This window comes from Musca vetustissima, unplaced genomic scaffold (assembly GCF_032173495.1).
Source record: "Musca vetustissima isolate MV318-11 ecotype Yass unplaced genomic scaffold, APGP_CSIRO_Mvet_v1 utg63274, whole genome shotgun sequence".
Taxonomy (NCBI): Eukaryota; Metazoa; Arthropoda; class Insecta; order Diptera; family Muscidae; genus Musca; species Musca vetustissima.
This window is the reverse complement of record NW_026887721.1, coordinates 46,224-59,478: the sequence shown is the minus strand read 5'-3', so window position 1 is coordinate 59,478 and position 13,255 is coordinate 46,224.

Here is a 13,255-nt window from a genome sequence, read left to right as displayed (position 1 = left end):
ATCAGCAGCAGAGGTAATAATCATACCCACAATGACGACCTTGGCACATTATCTCTTCATCCTGCACCATTAATCTCCTCCTCCTTCTCCAGCTAACATTGACGAACGTCTCCTACCAGCTTCAGCTATTGCTTGCTGGTCGTTTTGTTCGTAGCTGGTGTCGTTGTTGTGGCTCTTGTTACCAGTTAATGGGTGTTTTTTTCCTGTTGTTGTTTTTTATTAAAGAATTTTGCGCGCGTATTTGTTTCAGCACGTTGTCTGGACGTTGTGGAGTACCATGCGATTGCTTCTCTTTATCTTTGTTGTTACTGCCGCTATCGTGGCAATAATCTATTTCCGGTTTAAGTGTTGCCGCTAATTGAGCCACCAACGATTACGGACGAAGAGCAGAAAGCGAATGGCCAAAACAATTAACTCCCATTCAACTCGATGGTCATCTGTGTTTGTATGGTGGTAGCTGACGAAGATAGTCGACCACACAATTCACCTCTTCACTTCAGCTAAGCTGACTATGGGTTTTTTGTTGTAGACTCTCTATGGGCTGTGTCGCCTCTTCATCGGTAGTGTTGGCAAATGCGTTTTTATTCTGTTGCTCTTTTTCTAGCTGCAAGTAAAGAAAACACAGAAAAACACTCACATAAATGCCCCCTCACTTTTATTAATTTGAAATATTTTGAATTTTTAAAATTGTTGTGTTTTTATATTGAATATGAATTTTTTGTATGTATGGCCCGCGGCCACTAAAAATGTGTTTCATATACCTACAGTGTGTTTTTGTTGTTGCTGTTTTGTGTTGCGCTTGTTCATATCTTAAAACAATTCCACTAATTCCTAAAGCAATTTTTATTAAAAAGAATTATATGGATTTGTATGAGCCTTATTTGAGTAGTAGTGGCGTGTGTGTTTTAGTATGTGTGTGTGTGTGTGTGTGCGGGCGAGTGTTTGTCGAACACAAGTACCAAAGCACAGTAAACCGAAATGATACATTGGATACATTTTATTTTTATTTGCAACAGTAATAAAAATAATTATAGGAGGAGATGTCCAGGCCCGCAAATGATTTATGAAATTCCACCTAAGGAACAAAATTAATTTTAAATCGGCTAATATTAAATCTTACTACAGTCAAGTACGGTTATAGCGAACTTTTAGGGACCAAGAAAATTAGTTCGTTATAGAGGAAGTGCGTTATGTCCAAGGCAAGCAAAACAAAGGCTCATCAGGAAAATTACATTCAGTTGTATTAAAAATTAAACAAATAGATTTATTTAATAAAGACACTTTTATTACATTAGATGTAATCACATTAAAAACTGAAATTGTTTGATAAAGATTGCCAGCCTTAGTTTCAGAATGACATTTTGTGAGGACTGTCATCGTTAAGTTTTAAGCATATTTATAGCATGTTCGTTATAACCAAATAAAAAAGATGAACATTGGGACCGAAAAAAATAGTTCGTTATAAGAAAAGTTCGCTATATCTGTAGTCCGCTTTAAATGTAAAGATTTGTATGAAAAATATGTCTTAAAACTACTGGATGTGCTGTAAGAAAAGTTCGTTATAAATGTACTCGACTCTACTAACATTTTTATAAAGCAATGTGGCTCATGTATGGGTGCTAGTGCCCGATTGTTAACTTGTTATTTCTTTTATTCACACACATTGGCATTTTTTGAAAACTTTCGAGCACCCCCTCAAAAAATAAAGAATGCAGCGTTAATTGTGCAATCAAAGATTTAAGCCGATATCCAGGTCCACATTTGGATAGTCATAGACACGGTCAACAGCATATCATGTTGATGTATATAAACGTATATAATGTACCAATTATATAGTCATTTTGTCCGAACATTAGCTGGCTCTTGAAGTCACCACGGAACACGCTGAGATTTTCACAAAAACACCACTGAAATCATAAACAACGGCCACCTTGTCGTAACTGTCGATGAGGACGACGGTGCCATTGCATGGCTGGTTGATGCTGCTGCTTGCCTGCTAACAATTTATTTAAAATAAGCTTCAGAGATAGTTTTAAATGTGAATGAAATTATCACCGGCGGGCACCTTTTTGTTTCGTTCATCATTTCGTTGCCAGTCAGCCAGGCGATGGTGGTGGTGGGAAGAGAAGGGGTTAAACTGCACACAGTTTGTTATTTTTTTTCCATAACCATCGTATGGGTGAGGAGCAACAGCAACAGCATCACCATCGACAACATTATCCACCCCTTCCGCTAGCCAAGCAATCACTCCTTTGCTTTTAAAATATCGAGTTGTTCTGGCCGCCGTTGCCATTGTCGTCGCTGTCTATTGCTGCCATTTCAATAGCCGAATGATGGTGTGGAGGTGGTGCTGGTGGTGATATTGTTGACGATATGACTGACATTGGTGTTGGTGATGGTTATTCATGTCGTTGATGCTGATACTGATACTGATAATGACGACGAACGACGACAATGATGTGAATGAAGAAGGTAAATGAAAAATTGGTTTGTTGCCAAAGACATTGGAATGGGTTGCTGCTGCCAGTGGTGTGCGTGTTCGTTCGGCTGGGCTGGGTTGGGTTGGTAGGTCGATTCATACTTGTGTGTTTATTCGTCTTCCTTTATTTGCGATATTCTGCCTCGGCTAGCTTTGTCGAAGCCCATGTAGGTTTGTGTGTGTGAGTGTTTGCGTTCGCTCTTCCATTCGTTCTATGTTATATAATTACATCTGTTTGCCTGTCGGCAGTTTTGTTTGAAATATTGCCGCAGGCTAAGTTATCACAAGTTCTTCTTTGCCTAGCCCGGGGCAGTTCAAATATGTTGCTTATGATAGCGAGCAGCAGAAAGCGTTGGCAAAATGTCGTAGAGGGGAAATTGTGAGGGACAGAGTGAACGTTTCAGCAATGTAGTGCCCGCAGGTTAAACGCTGCTGATGTTGATGATGGTGATGACGTTGAAGATATTTCGCTGGCTGTAGTTGTATTATGGGGTAGGGTTTGTTGTAATGCTAGATGGAAAGGTAAGCAACTGGAGGAAACTTGAATGTCCATGATGATTTATATCATTTTTGGGCTTATTTAATTACAAACACGGACACTAGACACGCAACAATTTGAACCGAATACTGATTACTTACTGCCTCTGGAAAATGCAAAGTATGAAATGAAACTGGCGATAAGCTGACGAATTGAGGGATCATGATTTATTGGTGGTTTATAGTCAGTGTAAAAATGCAAATATTTTGGTCATTCGTTATATCCCGAATTCGTTAAAATGTGTATTCGTTATACTGAGCGTCGACTGTACTCTTTTTTTCAGTAAATTGCAGGTTTTTGACGTAATTTGTAACAAAATAGGGGCAACTTGACCTCAAATTATCCTGCCGAAAATACACCAATTTAACACTTTAGGGTCTCAGATGTTAAATAGCCTACCGGCAGATATAGTCCCATATAGAGACCCCGCCATACATGCTCAGCCAATGTGGCCATAAAACTCATGGCCGATTGGCTCTGTGTATGTCAGTACAAACCATGTTGTGTATACATCAGATATACCTCTTTGTACGAATTTCCTACAAACACACACCTTTCTTTATCCCGTCTCAGAGCCTAGTTATGTATAAATTTGTTCTCGAGAGTATCTAATTGTTGTTTGCTTCAGACATTCGAAATCAATATAATTTATTTATCTGGAGAAAATATCCAATGTTCTAAGTGATATATTTTAAACTTTAATATTGGCAATTATATTATATCCATGCGATTACCCCTGTGTTCACTACTCACTTTATTGATAACCCTTTTATTTGTAGTCAACGAATTGCTCATCACTATACTGGCTTTGGGCTAGTCTCGAACATTACTCTCTTTGTAAAAAGTAAAGAATACATTCATCCAACCAAGCACACAGCCATCCATCCATTCATCCATCTATCCAACGAGTATATCTAAAATACTAAAAAAGTATTTTTTTTTTCTGTTTGGCTGGAGGCTTTTAATTATTTTCTTCATAATCATTGTCATTATAAACAACAGTAGCTGTATTGGGTGACTGCATGGCATCATCATCAACAATAACAGCAGAAACAACAGCACCAACAACAACAGCAGAAATAACGACAATGCCGCAGATGTTGCCGCCTCTATCGCTGCAACAACATTGAAAAATACAACATTTTATAAAAATTGCTTAGTTGGAGAGGTGAACCAGTGCCTGGCTGGCTGGCTGGCAGATTGTTTGAGCGAGTACGAGTCTTACGGCTTTGCTAGGAAAAGAAATGTGCACAACAAACAGTGGGGAGGAAGTAAATGTGCCACAAGTAATATAACAGCACCGACAGCAACAGTGGTGCGGTGCGGTGAAGCTGCCCAAACTGGCAGCAACAACATAAATATCGCCCAAGGGCAATTTAACAGCATTTCTTGGCTTGCTGCGGCTGCTGTCGCGCCAGTTGATGCTTCGCAAGTATCCGTCGCTCACCACCACTGTTGTCATAGCACAGCGTTTTGTTACTTGGCCGACCGTCGAGACAACTGAAACGTCATTCGAAATGAACACTGAGCGTTGTTGCTGTTGTTGCCCCAACACTGAAATTGTTTTATAGAAATTACTCACAATTACTAATATTAACGATAATAATTAAATGTAGATTACTTTTTTATGCAGAACGGATGTTGTACGGCCACAAATTGCAAGAGCCCAGTCATTCTCGTTCTGGCACTGGCTGCAGTTAGCTTGCTCCCATATAACTGTCAATCAACCTGTTGTTGTGGTTTCATGCACATACAGACACACGCATATGTATCTGTTGTTAACATTCACCAAGTTGTTGCCAGGAAATCAAGCAAATTATGTGGTTAGACTGGTGACAACGCTCTACTTAGAAATTATACATAAATGGTATTCTGAAGATGATGGTGGCGCAAAAAGGTTTACGAGGATTCATTACATTGGTCACATGGTGAAAGGAACATGGAATGGGTTGCCATGCTAAAAATAATAATTGCCATCATCACCACCACTTCATTATTTGTTTCTTAAGTATTAGTAATGGTGGATTTATGTCCAGCACCATTATATTCCTCGCAAAAAGTCAGTTAAGTCACTATAAACGCTGGTTCATTTCAAGGGAGAGAATTTTATTTTTTTGTTTTTAAAAAAATATAATCAAACATATTTAAAATCATTTTAGTATTGAGTTTATAAAATAATATCATGGAATGAATTTATTCTGTATGAAAATTAATAAAATAAGCTATTTTATTTAGACACACATACGCTTCAAGAAATATTGGAATACCATAAGCATTTAATAGAGATCTACATAATTTTGACCAACGTTCGGCAACTAAATCAAAAGTTAACTTCTTTTTAAACAAATTTTGTTTGGCATTCATTGCTGTGATAGAAATTTCCATCTGAATGCAAATAAGGGTTAAGTTTGGCTGGACCAAACAATGAGAACCAAAAATTTATAAACGCACCCACTTTAGTGGAAAACCATGTCAAAAATCGACTTTATATGGGAGTTATTCTGAAACTTGGCTCAATATTGATATTTTTGGTAGGAATATTTGCTACCTTGTAATGATAACCCAAATATTTGCTAATGATAATCCAATATACCGAATATTTGTGGTAACAAACTATATAATGAAAAATACATTTTTAATAAAGTCGTTGGAAACACCTCGCCGGGGACCACATAAAGTATATATCTTTCAATTGCTGCAAGACAGACATAACTAAAAAAAACGATTTTGCAGAAAATACGTCTTATGTTTTCAGTTTACTCACACTTTATATGGGACAGAGGAATTTCTACAGCTTCTCAATTAGAGTGTGTAAGAGATATTCATATGTATTTTTTACACAACAGTCTATTATAGCGAACAATCGTGCATCATTAACTCGAAATCACGTTTTTTGAGTTATGCCTATCATGCAGCAAATGAGCGATATGTATTTTGTTGTTATCTCTTTATGCACATTGCAATGAAGGCATATATCGCAATATTTAAAATAGAGTTTTGAAATTTTGTACATGCGTTGTTATTACTCCTGGGATGTTTAATATAGACAATGGGATATATCAGTACACGTTTTAATATAGTCCCCCTATAACGGTACCTCCCAAAAATTTGGAGCATTTTTGGTGACTATTGGTACGTTTTTAACCAAATTGGCTATAATTTGATATTTTGAATTCTCATTTGGGTATCAAAGTCGGAAAAATCGGAACCTCCGTTATTCGATATTTTGGAGAGTTTGGGTTCATTTTAAACAAATGGGTAATAATTTAGGTTTAAAAATGAAAAAAAAAAAACAACAGGTATATTTGTACCTTTTTTATACATTGATTTTTGCTTGGGTGCCTAAGTTCTTCTACTGGCATTCATTTTCATAGCAAAATTTCTCGACTCGAAAGAGAAAAAAATAGTGTAATACTTAGAAACAGATGCCACGTACACACATAGGGCGTTCCACATATTCTCATTGGATTGATACAAAAAATTAGGCACATATTTGCCGGCTTGAGTTAGTGGTGGATATTTGGTGGATAACCATTCCATTGAAGTCCCTATATCTATCAATCCTTTGTCTAGCTCATGTGTCATAATCTTTAACTGGCTGGGGGGATTTTCGGAACACATTTCCATATATGAGAACCCACGCATACAAATGTAACATTTCATATATGATATGATATATGTGTGTGTGTGTGCATATTGGCATGCCGAACTGTATGTGTATGTGTTTGCTTGAATGTATGTGTTTTTGTTTGGATGATCATTGTTGTTCTTGCAAATGTTATTTCGGTTTTTGTTGTTTTTGTGTTTGTTGCTGTTGTTATTTATTTTATTTAAAGATTTAAATTATACCCTTTGGCCCTTTATATCAAAAGTCTGTGTATAGGTATGTTGATATATAAAAATATTTGTGCGTGTGGGTTTTTGTATTCATGTGTGTGTGTGCGCACATAAATACATTGTATCGGTGTATAAGTTTACTATGCAAAAGAAACAAAACCAAACTTCCAGTGTTGTAGAAAAAATACCAACTTTTTTCGGAAGAGTTTTATTGAGTATAAGGAAATTTGCAAACAAATCGACACACAGACACACTTCCAGCCACACATGGATATTGGCGTTATCATAGAATATTCTGTGCGAAACGTTGTTGTTGTTGTTGTTGTTGACGACGACGACCCAAAAGAAAACTTTTGTAGTTCTTACACCAGGCAGTGCCAAACAAAACCAACAATCCAAGAAAAAGGAAGAATCAACAATCGGCCGGAGAGTGTGAGAGAGCGAAAACGAGAGCATGAGCAAGAGAAACGAATTCAGCCTTCTGCATTCATATGCAGAAATATACAGAAAACATTGCCGCCGGCCAAATTGATAATCATATTTTGTTTAAGTCACGAAGGTTTACATTTTGTTGCTTTGACGTTTTCTACATACTTTTGTACATTTGTGTACGACTTTTTATTTTGCATGAATGTGTATAGCTGAGTGTGTTTGTGTTAGCTTGTTGTTTTATTTTTTTTTTTCTCTGAGGAAATACAGGGTCAAATGCATATGAAATACGCCTAAAGGGCCTCATAAAATTTTATTAAAGCTATTGTGTTTATCAACACCGTGAATTTTTAATGGAAATCTGGTTAATCAGCCAACCATAAGGTTATTTGAAATATACAATGGTGTGTGGTTACAAGGTATAAAAAAAGAAACGACAACCAGATCTCGGAATATTGTTCATTTGTCAAGTAAGGTTATAGCGAACTAGTAGGGACCAAGTGGAATACCAGTTTAAGTATGGTAAAAAAACAGACAATTCCTAACCGAGTACATTTTTTCTGTTAAGCTTAACATGGATATTACAAACTTCTTACTTCTACAACGAACTAAATACTTCGTTAAAACCGGCGTTCGTTATACGTGAAGTCGGCAGTATTAATTATTTCCTTCGGTTTTTAAGACCTAGAAATAATTGTCGAAAACCACATCAGACCAAGGACTAGAGTAAAATTTGAAGTGTATGATTACATCGACCTATGAGGCTTTTAGTTCAAACTTAGAACACATCTTTTCAGAAACTCTGTACTAATGAACCCAACAAATTTCCTGTTGTTTCAATTTTAGAGGGTATACAAGATTCGGTTGGAATAATCTTAATGTTGTTTAACTTGTTTTCCTACATTCAAGAATCGACAGAGGGCCTTGTAGCAACATCTGTTTATTGGATTGCTGCATTTGCAATTGGCCCTGCACTTATCTCACGTGTGTTGTGCCATTGTTGTGTTTTGTATTTCTTTATGTGTGAGTGTGTGTTGAAGCTGTTCACGTAGTTCTCGATTACGTTGTTGTGGTTGTTGCTGTTTGGGGTCAAACATATTTTAAATACATCCCAGAAACCTGTCAATGCATGACATTTTACATTTACTTCATAATTTTCAGAGTTGCAACTTTTCAGAGATGTCGTTTTTTTATCGGTCGGTCGGTTGGTCCACAATGTACGTACGTCGCCGTAGTCGTTATTCTTCTTCTTCTTATTGCTGTGCATTTTGTGAGAATTAATTTTTAATGGGGTTTGTTGTTGTTGTTGATGTTGTTGTCGAATTGCCGCCGGTTATATTTTTTGTTTTTTTGAAAACTGACAGTTGATATTTTTTGTTCGAGTATTTTTTATATTTAAGCAAATTTGCCCCAGGGGAGACCAGTTTTTTCTGTTTGGTTTCTTGTATTATAGTTATATTATATTGTATATTGTCCAGATACCATACATTTACCACATATATATACCCACATTTATGCATAATACATTTATTAACATTTTTTATTTGTTGTTCTTGTTGCAGTTCATGCATGTCAAAGTATGGAGGCTTTGTCTTTTGTTGCAGGCAATAAAATTCCAAGAATGAAAGTTTGCGTTCTTTTTTGCAAGGCGCAGGAAGATATGACATTTTGTTTCTGGGAGGTAAGTAGTACGTGTATAAATTTACACAGAAAAACATTTTCCTCTTTAGACTAAATATGAAGCTTTTAATTTACTGATTCGAATATTCAAAGTCTTACAATTCCCTTCTTTTTTACCGGAAGTATAATATTAACCAGAACATAGTCCTTGAAGACCAATATAGTCCTTATTTAAATGTGGATGGTGCAACTTATATATAGCCGTCACGTAGAAATTTAGTAATCAATTTATTAGTCTCCCGATTCTACCGTTAATGATTTGGGCTCAAGGACCTGGCGTTTCCCTGACGTGGTCGTTAAACAGTCTTAGATATCAATTTTTACTTGGGATAAATTTGCTTTGTTTCAATGTAGTCAGGCATAATTCTAGTACAAATCGTACAAATCGTTTAGTAGTGAGAGTGTCAACATAAATTTACTGTGAACAAAATTCATTTTGCGTACGTCCCCGGCGTGCACTTTATGATAAAAAGTTTTTTGTGCCATGGAAAACACTGTGCCAAAGGAAAAGCCGGAACTCATAAAGAATCTTAATTTGTGATGGAAAAACTTACAAATTTTTACAAGATATTGTTTACTGATTTGCGAAAATGATTTCAGAGATCATAAGATAAAGGTCGTCGTCAATATTTTATGAGTGAAACAACAACTTTAAAAAATTCTCTTGTTTATAATTCAAGAACACCTACATGGTAAGGTTTTTACTGCATATAGGCAAAAACGGTAGGTTTTTCATTTTTAAAAAATCGTGAAATTATTTTTGACTAAAACTGTAGTTGCATGTACATGTCCTGTTTTAACTGAATAAAAACACCATAAAATGCATTTGAGTCACACATATCTCACATACACAGCAAACTATCAAAAAACAATATCAGCATTCTTTGTACTTTCTCACCCACTGTCCCATAATAATTAGTTATAACAAATTAGCTTACCCTTTCATGGAAAGGCGTATTTCTTTGCGATTTCTTTCACAAGTGATTTGTTATGGTCATTGATGAATGAATATCCTGCCCTCCTGCAAAAACACAAACACTACCACTCACGAGGGTTTAACTCAAACTAGTCGGCAGTGAACACAACACATCGAACCGGCCCACTTTCGTTGCCATCTCAATTGTTGTGTTGTGTATGAAGACAACCGGTTCGACGCCAGGCATGTTTGAGCCATTTGGCGCTCAAACGCATGATTGTTTTTAGTCTTGTTGCTGGCTACAAGTATGCTGTTCATAGTTGGTTGGCTGCCTGGCGGGGTAATGGTGTGGGTTACTTTGTTATTGTTGCTGCTGTTGTCCTCATTGCATGTCTGCTTGACTGACTGATTGGTTGCTTTTGGATAGATTTGCATGTATTGTTGTTCTCTGTTATCAAGAAGCCAACATCTAAATTATCACCAACTCTCTAACAGCAGCCGCAGCAACAGCAACAATCCAAACGACCAACAATACCGACCGATACAACCAAACGCCAACTCGCCTCCAGCTATGAGGAATGGAATTTGTTGAGAGGGTACAAAACAAACAAAAGGAACGAAAGCAACAACAACAGCAACAAACGCCAAATAAAGCTAAGGCAGAACAAATGGAGAGCACATCAGATTTGGCCAAAAGAAACGTGGCTGTGGAGCATGAATGCAAAACTACTAAACAAAGATCTGATTCTTGGACAAAACACAAAAGGCGAACAGGTAATGCGGACACATTTACACATTACAACCGATTTTATTCGTTGTCTTTGTGTGAACTTTGTGTAAAAGACAGTATGCGGTGTGTAACCCAGCGTAATATTGCCCAGTTAAACAAAAAATATCAATAATTTGGAAACATTTAATTGTTTTGACATTTGCCATTTCTTCTGCATACATTTACCCCGCGATGCCCTAATTCCTCTATGACTTTTGTCGCATAAATTCTGAATGAATTTCAATTCCGCCACAGCGACAAAACCTCTATATATTTATGCATGTAGGTAGGTGCATGATTCTTGTAGATTTAGTTTTGTGTCCACAAGTCGCGCACACAGCTGTTGAAAGTGTTTATAAAAATGTTTTGTTTTTCTCGCGCGGTTTTTGTTTTTCACGAATACAGCTACTATCACTGCCACCTCCGCCAGCTATAAATTCGCAGTCAGCTAACTTTAGTTTTGCTTAGAGTTAACTTGGCGTATTGCTAGTCCAAGAGTATTTGTGTGTTGGTAGCTGTGTGTGTGTGTGTGAATGTTTGAATACAAAAACAATAATAACAACAACAAAAACACACAATACGAATAACAAAACGAACGAAATGAAACCTCTTTCTATAACTATTGCATGGTTGGTTGGTTCGCTGGCTGGCTGGCTGATGGACTGGCTGAATGGATGGCTGGTTGGTTGGTTGGTCCATGCTAAGCGACCCCAGGGTCTCATCGCTCATAATTATAATATTTCATACAAAACACAGCCGCCGGCACTGCACCAGTGATGGATTTCAACTTTGAAAATAATATACTGACTGTATTGTATACTCATACACACACACATACATTTATATACCTACCTACCTACCTACATACAAATAAATGTACTATATATAGGACCACCATACCGCACAATACATTGCTACATAGGTATATGTCTATGTATGTATGCGTAGTCTATACTACCACACACACTCACAGACACAAAGGAACTTAGGTCTGTTCTACAAAAGCCTCCCAGCAAATTGTACAAAATGGTTCCAGGCTAATTATAAATACAAAACAACAACGCCAACAAAAAATAAATTTCAAAATATGCAGGAAAGGTATTTCAAAAAAAGGGAGAATGGTTATTTGTGTGAAATGTCAAAGTGTGTGTGTGTGTGTGTGTGGACATACCAATAGTTGTATTAACCCATTTACAGAATGGGTCCTTTCATAAAAAAGACATTTTATTATTTGGGTATTTACATCATTTCGATTGAATAGTGAAATAATTTCGCATACATATGTATATAAACCGTTATAATTTATTGTATTCAACTACCACACACTGAAACCTCCATTATTGCATATACATTTAATGGGTGTCGGTGGGGTTTTAGTCTATTTAATACGAACATATGCATAATAATTCAAGGCCGTTGCTTTAAAATTGAAATTGATAATATCAAAATTCTTTTAGATATAACCAACTATGACTATATCCGAAAAACTACTATTCATATCTACCAAGAGTTTGTAACACCACGAACTAATGCCGTTTAGCATTCCTATCGTCATATTGCGACTTGCTTAATCGATCCAGCTATGTGTATTCGTCCATCCATTATAACATATAATCGAAGTACAGGTCGCTGTGCGGTTCAATTATCGCAAAATGTGGCTTCTAGATTAGGTTGTGGCGGCCAAAGAATAACTTTATTTTTCTATGTTCATCTGATTGCTCTGGAGGCAAATATTATGACACGTACATCAGCAAATTTTACACGCTTAAACTGTTTACCGGTAGACTGGACCGAGAGTTTTGTATAAAAAATTACAATATTTGCATTCGGTTCCGGATGTAAAAAAACAAAAATTATATATTTTAAGCCCTGAACTTGACGTGCGTATGAACAAATTGTATCCCATTATCTTTATTTTTTTGTGGCATTAATTTAATTTATGTTAGCTTTTTTGACTGGATGCCTTCATAACTGAAATCATATACTTTATTTTGAAATAGTAGAAACACCTAAATTCTTCCCTTACATATTTTTTTTTCAACATATTATACTCAAGTGTTAATGTTCTACAAACTAAATTAGGTTACAGCTTCCGGATTTTACCGCTAATTATTTTCTCATTCGATCCAATTTTATATAAATTGTGGTAGGTTATGACATAGTCTGTCTTGTCTTCTTCGGTAGCCCAGTATGATGTGCTTGCTATCTGCTTAGGAATCCCGTAAGAACAATTTCCATAGAGAATGTGAAAAAAGTTAATGGATTTTCTTTATCAATTTCACACATCAAAACACCTTCGTGCTTTCCCATAAACCATCTATACATTCACAGCAAGCCCAAGTTCTTCTGCGGATCCTCTCGCTGGGTTCGATTTCACATTCAATTTTGGCCTTGGCTGAGCAGAGAATCTCAAAAATTAATATTTACCTCTATTTATTTTTAATAAAAATGCATGTGTGTTTGTTCGTGTACATAGACGCAAAATGTGTATGTCTGTAGTGGAAACTCGTGCAAGGATACGTATGTGTTCGTGACTAGAGGTGCATGTCAGAGATGCGGAAAATTAAAATTATTTGCTTTATGGTAATTTTATTTTGTTGTTGTTGT